We start from the raw sequence: 16235 nt of genomic DNA, 5'->3' as shown, positions 1-16235 counted from the left end.
TTCATGTACCTGTTGGCCATTTGAATGTCTTCTTGGGGAAAATATCTATTCAGTTCCTCTGCTCATTTTTGTAATCAGATTTTTTTCTTTTTTGCTGAATTGTATGAGTTTCTTATATTTAACTTCTTATTTGATATGTGATTTGTAAATATTTTCTCACATTCGTTAGATTTTTCATTTTATTGATGGTTTCCTTTCTGTGCACAAGCTTTTTAGTTTGCTGTAGTCCCATTTGTTTTCTTTTTGCTTTAGTGTGAGATCCAAAAAAATCATTGCCAATACCAATGTCAAGAAGCTTATTGTCTATGTTTTCCTCTAGGAGTTTTATGGTTTCAGGTGCTACATATGAGGCTGTAACCCAATTTGATTTTATTTTTGTGTATGGTGTTAGATAGGGGTCCAATTTCATTCTTTTGCATGTGGCTGTCATGTTTTCCCAGCACCATTTATTGAGGAGACTATCCTTTCCTCATTGTATATCATAAATTAATTGACCATATATGCACAGAATTATTTCTAGGCTATTCTGATCCATTGATCTATATGTTAGTTTTTAGGTGAATATCATATTATTTTGATTACTATATCTTTGTGATATAATTTCAAATCAGAAGTGTGATACCTCCTGCTTTGTTCTTTCTTAAAATTGCTTTGGCTACTTGGAGTCTTTCATGGTTCCACACAAATTTTAAGACTGTTCTATTTCTGTGAAAAATGCCATTGGAATTTTGATAGGGATTACATGGAATCTGTAGACTGGCTTTGGCTAGTGTGGAAATTTTGACAATATTAATTCTTCCACTTTGTTAGCATGGAGTAGCTTTCCATTTCCTTGTGTCTTCTTCAATTTCTTTCATTAATGTCTTATAGTTTTCAGGGTGCAAATGTTTCACCTCCTTGGTTAAATTTATTCCTAGATATTTTATTCTTTTTGATGTAATTATAAATGGGATTGCTTTATTAATTTCTCTTTCTGATAGTTCATTGTCAATCTACAGAAATGCAAGTGACTTTATATATTCATTCATTTATTATTTCTAACAGTTTTTTAGTTGGATCTTTAGCATTTTCTATATAATATCTATATATAATATTATGTCTTGTGCAAATAGAGACAATTTGTTACTTCCTTTTTTATTTGGATGCCTTTTATTTATTTTTCTTGCCTAATTGCTCTGGTTAAGACTTCCAGTATTATTTTGAATAAAAGTAGTGAGAATGGACATCCTTATCTTGTTTCTGATCTTAGAGGAAACACTTTCAGCTTTTCACTGTTGAGTATGACGTTAGCTGTGGGCTTCAAGATTTTTAATTAGAGTTCAATTACATCTGCACTTTTTGTCTAGCACAGACCAAATTTCACACACTCAGAAAGCAATCAGGCATTCAACATGAACCACATTATTTGTTCAAATTTTTAGACACAGTGAAGTGAACCACTCTAATTATTTAGAATAAATATTTTTTTGAGGAAGATTAGCCCTGAGCTAACTACTGCCAGTCCTCCTCTTTTTTGCTGAGGAAGCCTGGCCGTGAGCTAACATCCGTGCCCATCTTCCTCTACTTTATATGTGGGATGCCTACCACAGCATAGCATGCCAAGCGGTGCCATGTCCGCACCCGGGATTCAAACCGGTGAACCCCAAGCTGCCAAGAAGTGGAACGTGTGAACTTAACCACTGCGCCACCAGGCCAACCCGTAGAATAAATTTTATGTTAGCGTAAGAAACTGTTTTCCAGTCAATCTCCCAGATGCTAGCCAATGATTAATGTAGCATGGGAGTCTTTTTTAAAGACAGGAGTCTCAGTCACACCATGTTAAGTCTTTTGGCACATTGCTTAAAAGAAAAAAGTCTAAAAACTCAGTGAGCTTAGCAAACGTCTAAAAATTTTAGAAAAAAACAGCCATTTAAGCATACATGAAAAAGAAACATTAGCAGATAGAGATGAAGAAGAAAACAAAAAAGCCAGAGGATCAGTATGGCCAACTCTTAGCTATTTGAAATAATAATAGCAATACGCCTACTGCTAGAATGATAAAAAAGTGTGATGGTGCGAGAAATGAATATCATGATCAAAATAGGGGAATATTATTAAAAATTCTACATACATGAGGAAGTTTAGCAGGAATTATCATGAACTACTCTGTGTCATTCAATTCGTAATATGGATGAAACAAAAATTTCTAATAAAAATACCGTTAAAGGAAACGAAAATTGAGATTAGTTCTGTAACTATTAAAAACATTAAATTGGTAATGAAAACCTTTCCAAAAGCAACTCCAGGCCAAGATGGCTCTAATAATTGAATCTACCAAACACTTAAGGAAGAAATAATGCTAATCTTACCATAGGACAATCTCACTAATGAAGGTAAATGCGAAAATTATAAATAAAATCTTAGGAAGACAAAGTGAGCAATATAGAAAAGGGGTAATAAAGCTAATTTGGGTTCACCCCAGGAATGAAAAATTGGTTTAACTATTGAAAATCACTCTATGTATTTTACCACATTAACAGAAAAAAAGAAAAAATCATATGATCACTTCAACCCATGCAGAAAATGTATTTGATAAAATCTAGCATCCATTTATGATGAAAATTTATTTAAAGTAGAAATACAAGGGGACTTCCTTAATCTAATATTAAGATATATCTGTTAATTAGCCTACAGAAAACTGCACTTAAAGGTGAAATGATGAAAGATTTTTCACTGACTTCTAGAATGAGAGAAAGATGCCCATTACCTCCACTTTTATTTAATATTGTTCTGGAAGTACCACTCATTGTGATAAGGCAAGAATTAAATGAGTAAAAATGATCGTGTTTGAAAAGGAACAAAGTATCATTTTTACACGTTATGCTTGTGTACATGGAAAATTAAAAACAAATTTGATAAATTATTGGAATTAAGAATTGAGATTAATGAACTTGCTGATATACATATACTTGTTTGTAAACATACTGATAGATAGATGATAGATAGATAGATGGATGGATAGATAGATAGATAGATAGGTAGATAGATAGATAGATAACCTGAAGAAGACAGCATAGATCCAGTTATTGGGAGTGTGGTGTAAGGGAAACATGAAACCAAAAGTAAAACTCCATGAAAGAAGAGATAACGGACTCTTTGATTCACTACTGTGTCCTCAGTGTGTAGCACATTGTAGGCACTCAATAAATGTTTGTTGAATGGATGAATGAAAATGCTTAGTGAATAATCTATGTAACCAAGAGTTCTTGTATGTGCCCTCATAGGTGCTGCATTAGTCAGAGAGCCTTAAGTAAACTTACAGGCAGGGAGTTAATGGCTCCAGAGCTAAAGATTACAGACAATGAAGACAAGGAACCTGAATGGTCATTTAGGAAAAATATTTTAAGCCAATTTGTATCCCTTAGAATTGATATTTAAATATAAGGATAAGTAGTCAATTTACCACTTAATAATTTTCTATTGAAGGCATTAACCAATATTGTTTCTTTATTATATAAATTCAATTACTCTTTATCAATTTAGTTGTTTGGACTCTGCTCACAGGTTGATTAGAATAGATTAAAATGTAAAGAATCCATTTGAAACTTACACTGCAATGACCATGTTGACCAATCTTGACTGACAATTTGATATTTTTTACGGACTGTTGGTTTTGACAACAAATAAAAAATAACATTAAAAAGGCTTACATATTTTAAGAACAAAATATAATTTTTGTACCTTGGACTTAAAGTATAATGCCTGATTAAAGCTGGATCAGAGAAAGTTGTTAAATTTGATTAGCACTTTTATTTGTGGAATTATGGATCTGTTCCTTGTGGTATAATCTCTAGAATTTGTCTGTCAGATTTCATAGGAACATAAAAGTTAATATTTCCTTAAGGAACACGGTCTACCAGGTAGAAGAAATCATAGTATGATGATGCTGTTTGTCATTAATTAGGTATCTAAGAAAAAGTCTTCATCTCTGTTTAAATATGTTAAAAATGTGAACCTAAAAAGTATTATGAGAAATTTTCTCTTCCTCCTCATTTGCATTATTATTTGACTTTAAGAAGTGCTATCAGCTTAATAGCTCCTTTAATATATTATCCAAGATAAATTTTGTTTGTCACATATGGCTCTATTTCATTCGAGACCTTATTAAAATTTAAAATTGTTAAAGTAAAATTCAGACTTCTAGTTGAGGAGTCAGTAAACATATGTACAACCCCTTGTACTAAAAATGATTTCCTTTGCCTAATTTCATTCCCAAAACATTGGAAAATGTCACCGTATCTATTTACTGTTTGCATCAAGAAACTATATTTTAAATCATTAACTTGAATTTAAAGGACAATATAAAATAATGACTTTGAACATACTACTAGAAATTAGATTAATTCTTTTAGGCCAAATTTAGACCTTCTCATGCTAAGATTTGAACTAGAAAATAAAAAGAGAAAGACTAGTAAGCAGACTTTGATTAAAAAATTGGGCAGGTTTTTCAGCTTGGATGTAAGCCAAGAGGCCAACAGCTATATTCACCCTTCACTGAGCAAGTCACGGCACTGGAGCTTGCAAGCTGAGAAAAGTAGATTGTACAACAGGGAAAGCAAGGAAGAATCATAGCTAATTAAAATTCCTGTAGGATTTATCAACAGGTCTGAAAAATAGAGTAATTAAGCTATAACTGTGAAAACATGTCACTTTGATGTTTTGGAGATGATACAAACTAGCTTAAAATTACCCACTTCAAAAACAATTACTTAAAATCTTCTTTAAAATGATACATGGAATGTATCTGACTACTGTGATTTTTGTAATTACCGCAATCAAAGTCAAGACTAATTTAATTTTTCAATAAAGAATACCATGGGTTCACTTACTGACTTGCTTTTGTGCAGATGTTTTCTGGACCTAAAAGGAGCAGAAGGAATGATATATATTGATATCTTAATATTTTAAAATATCAAGATCTGTCTGTACATGTGATAGACTGGGCAACTGTCATCTCAGAAATAAATTCGTTTTTAACAGATTTGAAGTCAGATCCTTTTTGTTAGTAGAATTCATCAAAGCAATATATTCATAAATAATTTAATAATTTTATTTTTAGAAACTGACAGTGAATTGAATTTAAAAATAAAAGGAAAAAAAATAAACCCTTCTATAATCTGCCTCTACTTTTAAGTGCTGTTGCGAGTCTTATTTGATCAACTTGATACAAGAAGAACGACAGAGCTGACATCCTCCTTTTCACTTATGCCTTTGCAGGTTAGGAAAAAACAGCCATGTGACAAAGGCAGAATGTTCATGCTTTTTATTTGTTGGATTAAACTAACTATGTCAGTTTTTAAATTTCTTTTAAAATAAATCTCCCACAGGTTCATACTTGAGTGTGTGTGTGTGTTTTATACATGAAACAAACCAAAAAATAGCTGTTAACGGCTTTTGTCAAGAAAGAAAAAATAAAAGTCTTGGTTAAGCCCAAGTGAAGCTTTTGCATTTATTTAGTTTTATTTGTGAAAAGAGTGACTGAGCCTAGTCTTTGCTTTGAAATACAAGTTATGAATATGAAAATTCAAGTATATTACTGCTATTGAAAATTACCACCAAAAGTAAGTGTGGTCACTCAAGGTAATGATTACAATTGAAAGCAGAAAATTAGATTTCAACTGAAGTAATAAATGTATCAAATCTTCTATGTCGTGTGTTAACGTAGACTTTGTTTACATGCATAAAAACACTCATGATCCATACAGTCAAATATGAGTTACGAAGGTGTGTTCATTTAAGACTTTCAGAATACCAAGTAGTTCATGTGTAAATTAGGAACATTAAAACAAAAATAATTATTTCCCCAAATTGCCTTTCACCACCCATCAGAGTCATTGAAGCAAATTTGAGCAAGTCTGAATTGTTTATTATAAACTTGCCTTAATTTTAAAGTTTAACTTATTTTAAAACAATATTTATTACTTTATATGGTTACAAAAGTAAGGCAGTCTTATTTGACAATTTCTAGGAAATACCGGGATGTATAAGTAATGAAAGTTATTACGTATAATCTTAATACTAAATTTTCTTCAGACTGCTCCCTCTTCTCTCCCTCACCATCTCTCCATGTGAGTATTCATACACAGAGCTGTGGTCAATATTTGTAAATGACTCATGTGTGCCTGAAAAGAATATGTATCCTCTAAATTTTGGATAGAGAATTATCTCTCTTTATATAAACAGATTGAGCTTATTCTGTTTAAAACGTCTATATTCTTAGTAATACTTTGTTTTCGATATTTATGTTTTTAAGGGAATTATGTTAAAATTTTTCACTATAGTGTTATAATTGTATCAATTTTTGCTTAAAATTTTTAAGCATGAAAGTATCTAATTGCTCATTCATTTTCTTAGTGGATTTTTCTTCTATCATCATGTAATGCCTCCCTTTTTTCCCTATTAATACTTTTCACCTTTTTTTACACTTTGTCTCATATTAATATTTTTATACCAGCTTTCCTTTGGTTAGTATTTTATATATTTATATATAAATTATGTATATATGAATGAATATAGTATATTATAGTATAAATTATGTATATATAATTTACCATTCCTTTTTCTACCTTTCTACTACATTATTACATTTTAGGTGTGTATTATAAATGGCATGTATCTGATTTTTAAAATCCAATCTGTGCCTCTGTCTTTTAATATGTGATTCTACTCTATTTACATTTATCATGTTTATTATATGCTGCTTCACATTTCTACACTATATCTAGTGTTTTCTCTTTTCTTTAAATATTCTTTGCTTCTCTCTCTCTCTTTTTTTTTTTTTTTTACTAATTTCCTGCAACTATTTTCTTGGTGTTTGTTCACTATATTTCTATTATTGAAGTTGTAACTCTTAACTATGCTCTTTTTCTTAAAATGTCTCCATTATCAGTGTTTTAATATTCTTTGAACTTGATAAGGAATTGGGGAATACTTTAACTTTTCTCTATCTCACCTCTCATCTTTCCTGCCATTGTATATTATTTTAGTACCACTTTGCTTCTTCCATTAACAAAAAAATGTATATGTATGCATGTGGCTGTGTGAGTTGGAGTATGTATATTTACAGGCATTGTTATTAAAGTTTACCAAATTGTTTCAGAATTTTCTTTGGTTATCATGGCTTTATCAGCCATTCTCTCTTTCAAATTTATCTTTTATTTTTAATTAAGATTATGATAGTTAACAACCTTGTGGAATTACAGTTGTACATTATTATTAGTCATGTCGTAGGTACACCACTTCACCCTTAGTGCCCTCGCCCCACCCCCCCTTCTCCTGATAACCACCAATCAGTTCTCTTTGTCTATATGTTAACTACCACCTATGAGTGGAATCATACAGAGTTCGTCTTTCTCTGTCTGGCTTATTTCACTCAACATAATACCCTCAAAGTCTATCCATGTTGTTGTGAATGGGACGACTTTCTCCTTTTTTATGGCTGAGTAGTATTCCATTGTGTATATATATATATATATATATATATATATATATATATATATATACACCATATCTTCTTTATCCAATCATCAGTTGCTGGGCACTTAGGTTGGTTCCACATCTTAGCTATTGTGAATAATGCTGCAATGAACATAGGGGTGCATGGGACTTTTGGAATTGCTGATTTCAGGTTCTTAGGATAGATACCCAGTAGTGGGATGGCTGGGTCATAAGGTATTTCTATTCTTAACTTTTTGAGGAATCTCCATACTGTTTTCCATAGTGGCTGCACCAGTTTGCATTCCCACCAACAGTGTATGAGGGTTCCTTTTTCTCCACAACCTCTCCAACATTTGTCGCTCTTGGTTTTGGATGTTTTTGCCAATCTAACGGGTGTAAGGTGATATCTTAGTGTAGTTTTGATTTGCATTTCCCTGATGATTAGTGATGATGAGCATCTTTTCATGTGTCTATTGGCCATCCGTATATCTTCTTTGGAGAAATGTCTGTTCATGTCCCCTGCCCATTTTTTGATTGGGTTGTTTGATTTTTTGTTGTTGAGCTGTGTGAGTTCTTTATATATTATGGAGATTAACCCTTTGTCAGATAAATAACTTGTAAATATTTTTTCCCAATTAGTGGGCTGTTTTTTTGTTTCAATCCTGTTTTCCCTTGCTTTGAAGAAACTCTTTAGTCTGATGAAGTCCCATTTCTTTCTTCTTTCTATTGTTTCCCTTGTCTGAGGTGTTATGGTGTCCGAAAAGATTCTTTTGAAACTGATGTCAAAGAGTGTACTGCCTATATTCTCTTCTAGGAGACTTATTGTTTCAGGCCTAATCTTCAGGTCTTTGATCCATTTTGAGTTTATTTTTGTGAATGGTGAAAAAGAATCGTCAATTTTCATTCTTTTACATGTGGCTGTCCAGTTTTCCCAGCACCATTTGTTGAAGAGACTTTCTTTTCTCCATTGTAGGCCCTCAGCTCCTTTGTTGAAGATTAGCTGTCCATACATGTGTGGTTTTATTTCTGGGCTTTCAATTCTGTTCCATTGATCTGTGCACCTGCTTTTGTACCAGTGCCATGCTGTTTTGATTACTGTACCTTTGTAGTATGCTTTGAAGTCAGGGATTGTGATGCCTCCGGCTTTGTTCTTTCTCAGGATTGCTTTAGCAATTCGGGGTCTTGTGTTGCCCCATATGAATTTTAGGATTCTTTGCTCAATTTCTGTAAAGAACGTCATTGGGATTCTGATTGGGATAGCATTGAATCTGTAGATCGCTTTAGGTAGTACGGACATTTTAACTATGTTTATTCTTCCAGTCCATGCACATGGAATGTCTTTCAAATTTATCTTTTTTACTGAAATACATTCTTACATAATTTTTCACTGAGATATGAAATTCTACTTAGTTCACTTCACTATTAAATGATACTCTGTGTAGATATCAAATATGGGTTAGCAATAATTTTCTCTCTGCACTTGATACCAGCCTCAATACCAGTTCCCCTACATTAAACTCAGCATATATGGGGTCAAAACCAGAGCACTCATTCGCTGCTTACTCCATGGCTTCCTGGCTCCAGAATCTACTATCTGCCATGGAGACAAACAGCCAAGGGCACTCACCTGCAAATTCCCTTATTATCCTCCTTCCTGTAAGCAGCCTCCCAAGGCCAGATGCAGGTTGGTGGGAAATCTTGGATCAGCAAGGACATGGACGCTCCCCATCATGCCCTGCTACAAGCAGACACATTCCTTACAACCTTTAAAACCCTTTACCTCCCATCTTTCCGGGAGACGAGACAAAACTAATGTGAGGGCTCACTCTTGGGCTGACGTCAACCAAAATAAAAACCCTTTCCTTGTCATAAGCCTGGGGTTCCAGTTTTTATTTGGCCCCTCTTGTGTGGCGGGTAAGGAACCTCTGTTTGTAGCCAGTTAACACACTGAGATATTACTCCATTGTCTTCAGGCACCTATTATGTATGATAAGAAGTCTGATGTTCATTATGCTAGTTTATATAGTGGTCAATCTAGTATTGTTCCTTTGTAGATATTCTATGCAAATATTCTATCTTGTCTTGGTAATTTTTAAAAATAAGTTCTTTATCCTGGAATTCTTCTAAATGTGGATTCATTTTTATATATCATACTCAGGCCCTTACCTCCCAGTCTTTCTTTTACTTAAAACATTTATTTTATTTTTATTGAAATAAAATTTAAATACTGTCAAATGAACAGATTTTAACCATAAAAATTGGTGAGCTTTTGCAAATGTATACACCCATGTGACCAGCAGAACCTCCTGAAAATACAGAACATTTCAATAACTCCAGAAAATTCCCTCATGTCCCTTCTATTCTATTCTCACCCACCCATATAAAAGCACTGTTCTAATTACTATCACCCTAAATTAGTTCGCCTATTCTAGCACTTTATATAGATGGAATAATAGAATATCTGCGATTATGTACCCAGCTTTTTTAGTTCAGCGTAATGTCTGTGAGATGCATCCATCTGTTGTACATATTAGTAGTTTATCATTGTGTTGTTTCTGTTGAGTAATATTTCATTGTATAAAAATACCACAATTTGTCATTCCATTTTCAAGAGTGAGCATTTGGATTGTTTGAAATGTTTTCCTACCGTGAATAAAGTTTTTTAAAAATGCTTTATAACTCTTTCAATAAGCATGTGTTTTTATTTATCTTGAGCAAATTCCCAGAAATGGAATTGCCACATCATATGCTAGGTGTATGTTTTAAATTTTTAAGACTATTGCAAATCCATTTTCTCAAAGTGGCTAAGCCACTTTACATTCCCCCCAGTGATATGTGAGAATTAGATTGCTCCATATCCCCAAGAGCATTTGGTATGCTGTTCTGTCTTCTTGTTTTCATTATTCCATTATTCTGATAGGTGAGTGTTTTATTTTGGATTTAATTTTCGTTTCCCTGAGTAACTAAAGGTGTTGAACAATTTTTCCTGTGCTTATTAGGTATTCATATATTGCCTGTGTCTTTTCAATTATTTTGCCCATTTTTATTGGTTTGTCTTTTTTATTATTGAGTTGTAAGAATTTCTCTCTTTGCATGGGCACAACACTCACACACATTCTATAAACAAATCTATTTGTGATTTGCCTTTTCATTTTCTTACCAGTGACTTTTGATGATTATAATTTATCAATTTTTCTTCATAGTTATTGCTTTTTATGCCCTGTGTAAGAAACTTTGGTCTACCCCAAGGTACCAAAAATGTACTCCTATGTATTCCTCTAGAAGAGTAATAGTTCTACTTTTAGGTTTCACGATAGGATCCCTCTTGAATTATTTTTGCATGTGTTGTGAGGAAAGGCACTACATTCATTTTTTTCCAAGTGATTATTAATTGATTCCATCACAACTTTTGAAAAGGCTGCCCTTTCCCCTGTGAATGCTTTTTGCACATTTGTTGAATATGAATATGAATTGACTGTAAATGTGCAAATATATTTCTGGATTCTATTATATCCCAATAATATTGCCTGTTCTTACCCCTATATCACATTTTCTTGATCAAAATAGCCACATGAGGACTGCTTTGTCAAATAATTGAAAGCTATTAAATAAAAATGGAAGTATTAATATACAATCATGTGATTTGCTGGAAATGCATAAGCTAGAATCCCTCTAAATAAAAAGGCAAAACAATAAGAATGCTAACTATATTAGAAGACATTTATGACCATTAAACTTAGAATAAAAAGACAAGAATGTGCATAATAACCAATTATTTATCATTGTTCTGGACATTGGTCAATGTACAATAAGTGGAAAACAGAGAAAAAGACATAATTCTTAGATAGCTGTCTTTCTCTCCCTGTTGAAGAGCAAGACATATATTTGAATAAAGGATTTGAATGAAAAATATATAAATATTTGTGCTTAGAAAACCTAATATTAATAACTAAAAAAAATGAGAATAAGGGATCTTATCAAGCTGTCTAGATATAATATTAGTATACAAAAATCAATAACCTCTCTACAAACCAGTAATCAAATGTTATAAAATATGTTAAAAAATCATATTTACAATAGAAATAAAAACACTAAGTACCTAAGAAATTTTAAATAATAAGTATGCAGAACTTAATGAAAGAAAATAATGGAAGATGGTTTCATACTTACAAGGAAATAATTGTGTGGATTGTATGGCATGCTAAATACTTTTCTTAAAATGATTTTGCTAATGTCTGCAATTAGTAAATATACCAATTAGGGATTAGTTTCTAGCTTGTTTAAAACTATAATCATTTGCTGTGTGAACGAAGTTCTCCCGTACTTACTACAGACACTTGTGCTACCTGAACAGTTCTAAAGTGCAAGCGTACCTACAGTTCTTTGTATACCATCCATGTCGAATTTCTTATGAGGGTCCTTGGGTCAATGTAAGCTTTCACGTAATGAGAGTTGTGTGAAATCAGGGAACATGATGACTCATAATACTATAAATTTTGAAAAATTTTGAAACATAAACTATTTCCGATAAATATATGTCGGTGTAACAAAATGTACATAATGTATACTTACTGTAAGTTATCAATTGAATTGTGTCCCTACCTCCAATTCATATGTTGAACTTCTAACCCCCAGTACTTCAGAATGTGACCTTATTTGAAAATAGAATCTTTGCAGATGTATTTAGTTAAGATGAGCTCGTTAGGGTGAGCCCTAGTTCAGTATGACTGGCGTTCTTATAAAAAGAGGATATTTGGTCACAGAGACAGACATAGACACTTACAGAGGGAAGATGGTGTGAAGAGACACAGGGAGAAGACGGCCATCTACAAGCCAGGGAAAGAGGCCTGGGACAGATCCTTTCCTCATAGCTCTCAGAAGGAACCAAGCTGGCAGATACCATGATTTCATACTTCTGCCCTCCAGAACTATGAGACAATAAATTTTTGTTGTTTAAGCCACCCAGTTTGTCATACTTTGTTATAGCAGCCTTGACAGACTAATACATACAGCATAAAATTAAAACAACATGTGCTTATAGAATACACAATGTTTCAAAATGTTCTCTTCATGAGTGACTACAAATGCAGTAAATCTACAATGATGTTAGGACTACAAGAGAGCAAATTCAGTTAGAAGGACAACAAAAGCACAGGAGAACAGTCGAGAGTAGCAGGGGGTGCCAGAGGATTCTGACTCACAGACTGGAATGGGGCAGAGTCTGAGAGATATGTATCCCTAAGGTGAAGGCATAATGGTGTTCAGAGAACCTGACATACCTTAGCTTCAGCTAATGATGTCTCGTTCATTTGAGTCTGGTTTATAGATCAAACCCTTGGGACTTCTGCCTCACAATATTCTGATAGCAGTGAAAGATCAAAGTTAACACACTGAGAAACTCTTCTTATATGGTTTCTCTGGGCTATCTTCCTTCAGTTTCCACTCATTTCCTGGAAGCCCATAAAACTTACTTAAGATTACTATAGCGCAGAAAAGTTTAATTTCTGAGCTAATTTATTCTTTATTTTATAGGATGTTGAGTTCTCTCTAGTCCTTTCATTCTAAAGCCCTTCACTAGATTCCACTTCTCATTGGATAAATTCAAAATGGCTCACATTACTCTAAATAGTTTGGCCCTTGCCTACCTCCTCACTCACATCTTATCTCACGCTCCTGTTCATTTTCTGCATTCCAGCTACTCTGGCATCGTTTCTGTGTCTTTTACTCACTCTGCTTCCTCCCATGCAGGGCTTCTCATCTCCTTTCCCCCTTCCCCTCCTATTCATGCTGCACCTTTCAACTCAGGTATCATTTTCTCAGGGAAACATTTTCATATCCCCCTAATGAGGTCAATTTGATCCCCATATTTGATCTCCTGGCACCGTATCCCTCTTCTTTATGTAACATCCATTAAATTTTGGTTAAAAGGTACAAACTTCGGGTTAAAATAAATAAGTACTTGGGATATAATTACAGCATGATGACTATAGTTAACACTACTGTATAATATATTTGAAAGTTGCTAAGAGAGTAAATCTTAAAGTTTTCATCACACAGAAAATTTTCTTTTGTATGACATGTTAACCAGACTTATTGTGGTAATCATTTCACACTATACATAAGTCATTATACTCTACCTCTTAAATTTACACAGTGCTGTGTGTCAATTATATCTCAATAAAGCTGAAGGAGAAAATAATTCCAAAAGAATAATAAAATAAAATTTATCATTATCATCTATTGAAGATTTTGATTTTTTGCATAATATCCGTATCATTCACCAGACTGTAAAAATCCATGACAGGAAGCATATCTGCTTTTATTCACCGTTGTAAGTCAGGTATTCACCATAGAGCTTTTGTGTATTCATAGTTTAAGAAGTTTTCTTTTTTTAATAAACATACTTGTAACTATGTAACCTCCTTTTTGGAGAGTGTGTCCTTTTTGCATTCATGTTTCATGGAAATTATAAAGTCTGAGAATTCAGCTATTATCAGGCTGATTTATTTTTTGAATCATTAAATCAAGTATCATGAAATTATAAAACTTTCAAGCCAGAAGTATCTTTAGATACAATCCAGTACGGTGGATTTCAAACTTTGTGGACTTGCCTCAGGGACTACTGGAAGGAGTTGTGAAGAAAACTCTGATAAAGTGAAGCTTTGAAACTCCAACCTTGGGAACGCCAACAACTCTATTTTCATCTGTTTTATGTATTGGAATTCCATGTACTTTTTCTTTTAATAAAAAGTAATTTTCTAGTGCTAAAGTTTTTTTTAAAATGCTGATCTATTTCAACTCCCTTCACTTTAATTGTAAAAAAAATTGATAGTGAGGCTAAATTACTTTAATAAGGACACCCAACTAGTTAGTGCCAGAGCTAGAAGTAGAACACAGATAATATGACTCCCAGCAATTTCAGGCTGGCTACTTTACCCAGCAATGGATTAATATTTCATTCTTAAGCCAACCTTATTTTGTTTCTTAACAAGATAAGTTAAGTTGCATGTGAACTTGATTCATTTAAATTAACTAATCATGGATCCTCTTGCTTTCAACCAACCAACAAGACCTGTGGAACTACGTGTATGGCCCTGAGTTTTGGGATGCATCTTGGTAAAGCAAAAGGAATATAAACTTTTGTCTCCAACAGAAGTAGGTGGGTTTGAGTCACAATTCTACCACTTACTAGCTGTATGATTTACGCACAATAGTTAAACTCTTCAAGCTTTATCTTATTTATCTTGAAAATGAGAATAATAATATCATCTTCTAAATGGAGTTGCTAGGAGGATTAAATTAAATGTACAAAAGGGCCTAGTGCAGTGTCCAGTACAGAGTTGGCTGTCAATAAATATGTTTCCTTTTTACTTCTCCTTTCCTGCCTCTTTTGTGTTTGTATTTACATGAGTTTATAGATCTATGGTTTATAAATATATCTATACTTATCAAACTTAAACATGTGTTTTGTCTACATACAAGTAATTTGGATCCATCAATAGATAACAATGTGTAGGGAATTCTGTGAGATTATTTTGATTGTTAATGTTTCACATTTCACAATTAAGGCCTATACTGATTGCTACTTCCCTTGTACAACACTTATAATTATCTTAAGCTAACAAATGAATATTCTTCACAGTACAAATATGACTAGAATTCTACTTTGTACATTTGATAATTAGATTACCTGTCTTGTGAATGTTACCCCTACTCAGTTTTATTTCTGTGCTGTAATTTTGTGTGAAAATAGATACACTTGAGTGAGAAATGAAGAAACTTTAAAAGATAAAACAGCTTTTTTTATAACCTATCTCAATTTATTCTGAATTCTTGTTATGCTTTCTTTCTATTCTACCTGTGCTGCAAAAATAATCCTAATTTTAAAATAAATAATAGACATGTAATATTGTTGACAAAGTTTCTTCATTCTCCACACTTACGCTCATGTATCGGCAGGTATTATGTATCAATTAATAACTAAGAAATAACAAAACAACTGCCCAGTTTTCATGCTGGAAAACAAAGGTTGCAATTCTTACCCTCTGGTGTCATCTATTGGTTAGATGTTAAAATTACAAATACTATTTTATGTGACTATTCTCTAAAGTAGCTGCCTTCTCATTTTTACTCTCCTATGGTAATACTGCTTAATTGCATTGTTTTAAATTAAGGTTGTTTAACTTACTTATTATTGAATATTTAATAGGCTGCCCAAGTCTCTGGCCTCAGATGATGATATTATTCACTAATGAATTTTTCCATTGAGAGTAAAATTGTATTAAAAATTTGAAGCAACTGAAAACTGCCAGACATTACATAGAGTTCTCATTTCACTCTCCATTATCACATAGTAAAATGCAATCCAAATTAAGTAATGTATCTTTAATTACTAGGTGAAAATATCATAAAATATACCTACTTTGAATTTCTGTATTAGTGCCCTTTTGCATGTTAAAACATCTCTGTTTTATGCACTTCTCAATTTAAATCAAAAGAAACTCCTTGAGATCATAGTGAAGCCAAAATTAATAATAAAAAAGAATCACACATTTCACACGTTGAAATTGTTGGTTGCAAATACTTCAGTATATCAATAGTTTTCTGGTACTAGAAAAACTCATCAGAAAAACAAACACTTTTCAAGAAATGCTTTTGAAGAGACTGAGTATGAATGATAGATCTGTTTATCATGCTCTTTTCATTTTCCTTTTTATGGAGCTTCAGAGAAAAGCTACAGTATATAGAAATTGAATATG

This window comes from Equus przewalskii, chromosome X (assembly GCF_037783145.1).
Source record: "Equus przewalskii isolate Varuska chromosome X, EquPr2, whole genome shotgun sequence".
NCBI classification, from domain to species: Eukaryota; Metazoa; Chordata; class Mammalia; order Perissodactyla; family Equidae; genus Equus; species Equus przewalskii.
Note: the sequence above shows the minus strand (reverse complement) of the source record.